The sequence below is a fragment of the Loxodonta africana genome, unplaced genomic scaffold (assembly GCF_030014295.1).
Source record: "Loxodonta africana isolate mLoxAfr1 unplaced genomic scaffold, mLoxAfr1.hap2 scaffold_544, whole genome shotgun sequence".
NCBI classification, from domain to species: Eukaryota; Metazoa; Chordata; class Mammalia; order Proboscidea; family Elephantidae; genus Loxodonta; species Loxodonta africana.
In genome coordinates, this window is record NW_026975266.1 from 1 (window position 1) to 2,500 (window position 2,500).

A 2,500-nucleotide genomic window follows, 5' to 3' on the forward strand; every position below is an offset into this window, starting at 1 on the left:
CTTAGATGTCCGGGGCTGCACGCGCGCTACACTGACTGGCTCAGCGTGTGCCTACCCTACGCCGGCAGGCGCGGGTAACCCGTTGAACCCCATTCGTGATGGGGATCGGGGATTGCAATTATTCCCCATGAACGAGGAATTCCCAGTAAGTGCGGGTCATAAGCTTGCGTTGATTAAGTCCCTGCCCTTTGTACACACCGCCCGTCGCTACTACCGATTGGATGGTTTAGTGAGGCCCTCGGATCGGCCCCGCCGGGGTCGGCCCACGGCCCTGGCGGAGCGCTGAGAAGACGGTCGAACTTGACTATCTAGAGGAAGTAAAAGTCGTAACAAGGTTTCCGTAGGTGAACCTGCGGAAGGATCATTAACGCGAGTGAGTCGGGCGTCGCCGCCAGTGCGTGCGTCCCGGCCGCGCGCGACTCCGGCGCGGTGGCGCGGGCGGGCCGGCGCGGTGCCGGGTCTGCCGCGCCGCCAGAGAGAGAGAGACAGAGCGCGTCGTGTGTGCGTGTGTGTCGGTGGGGGGGCGGCGACGGCGGGGGTCGGTCGGTCGGTCGGTCGGCCGGGGGATGTGGTCGCGGAGGGGGGGAGGTGCCGCGGTGGGACGGGGGGGCGCTGAGCCCCCCCTCCGCCGCCGGTCGCCCTCCCCACTCCGGCGGACACGCCGCCGCTGCCGCCGCCGCCGGCCGGCCGCCCGTCGGGGCCCTCCGCGGCCGCGTCGGCGCCGCCGTCGTCCCCCCCTCCGTCCCGCGCGAGGTGGAGTTGAGAGCCGGGGGGCCGTGCCCCGTCTCCGGCGCCGGTGTCCCACCCCGGTCGCCCGCCCCGCCCGTCGGGCGTACGCGTCCGCGGCGCGTCCCGGGACGCGCGCGGTGCCGCGGGAACCCCCCTCCCTTCCCCCCCTACGCGCTCCCCCTCCCGCGGGAGGATGGGGGGGCGCCGGTGGGTGGCGCTCGGGGGGTCACCCGCTGCCCGCCGCTTCCCGGCCGCCCGCCCTGGGCGTGGGGGGGGTAGCCCCGCGCCCGTCCTCCGGCCGACCGCCCCGGCCCCGCCGCCCCTGCGCGGCCGCCCCTTCCCTCCGGCCCCCCTCCCCGGCGTCCGCCCCCGCCCCTCGCTGACCTCCCCCGGCACCTTCGGGCCCTCGCCCGGCCTCCCCCTTCCCGCCCGCGAAACCGCGTCGTCCCGCCGTCGCCCCGGGCCCTCCGCGGCCCGGGGCCTGGGCCGCGCGGGTGCGGGGGGGGACGGTGGCCGGCCTCTGAGCGCGCGCCCGTGTGGGTCGTCGCGGGGGTGAAGGGAAGAGGAGGGCGGTGTGTGCGTGTGCGGCCGGGAGGTGGGGGGAGCCGTAGGCGGGGTGGGCGGCCGCGCGCTGCGGGCGGCGGGTCCCCGGTGGCGGCGGCGCGGGGGGGCGCGCGTGGGCCCCTACCGTCCATCCCCCGCGTCACGGGCCGGCAGCGCCGCGGTCCCGCGCGTCCCCCGCGGGCGGCCGCGGCCGGGGATCCGCGTCGGGGGCGATGGCCGCGCCCCGCCCTCGCTCGCCACCCTGTCCAGGTACCTAGCGCGTCCCGGCGCGGAGGTTTAAAGACCCTCGGGGGGTCGCCCGTCCGCCGCGGTTCGTGGCGGCGGGCCCGCGGGGAGCGGCCGTGGGGGGGGGCCTGGCCCTCACCCCGCCTCTCCCCCGGCCTCCGCCCCCAGGCCGGGGGGCTCCGCGCCGCGGCCCGCTGCCGGCCGGGCGGCCGCTGGGAGGGGGAGCCCGGCGGCCGGTCGGACCGCGCGGGCCCGCGCGCGGGCGCCCCGTGTCGTTGGGGGTGGGAACCCCCGGGGCGCCTGTGGGGGCGTCCAGGCCCGCTCCTCCGGGGGCCGGGTGTGGACGGGCCCCTTGTCCGCGAATCCCTCCCGACCTTTCCCGAGTCGTGGTTCCGTCGTGTCTTCTGGCCGGCAGGAGGCGCCCCTCGGGGGATGTGTGCCGTGTCCAGGGCGGGGTCGCCTCCCTCCCTCCTCGCTGGGGGGGGGAGGGCCCCGCGAATCCAAACTCGTACGACTCTTAGCGGTGGATCACTCGGCTCGTGCGTCGATGAAGAACGCAGCTAGCTGCGAGAATTAATGTGAATTGCAGGACACATTGATCATCGACACTTCGAACGCACTTGCGGCCCCGGGTTCCTCCCGGGGCTACGCCTGTCTGAGCGTCGCTTGACGATCAATCGCCCCCCCCGGGGTTTGCCGCCGGCCAGCGTCTGGCCGGCCCTCCCTCCCCCGGGGGTGCGCGGCTGGGGGCTTCCTCGCAGGGGCTGGCCGGCCGGCCCGCCGCACGCCCGCGCCCAAGCCTGGGCGGCGGGAGGCGCGCGGGCGGCGGCCGGGTTCCCTACGACCCCCTAAGGACAGACCCGGTGGTGCCCCCGTCCGCCCCCCTTCCCTCCGCGGCGGCGGAGGAGGAGGAGGGGGGCCGGGGGCCGCCGCGCCCGCGAGAGAGAAGAGAGAGAAGCGAGGCGAGAGCTCGCGCCGGGGT

General features: G+C 77.0%; 1 non-coding gene across 1 annotated transcript; it reads left to right on the plus strand.

Annotated features, from left to right (window-relative positions):
• The first annotated feature begins 2,030 nt into the window (after nucleotides 1-2,030).
• On the plus strand, nucleotides 2,031-2,183 carry LOC135229787 (5.8S ribosomal RNA). The gene has a single exon (XR_010320474.1). It is a non-coding gene; the product is annotated as a 5.8S ribosomal RNA (ribosomal RNA).
• Nucleotides 2,184-2,500: the final 317 nt, after the last annotated feature.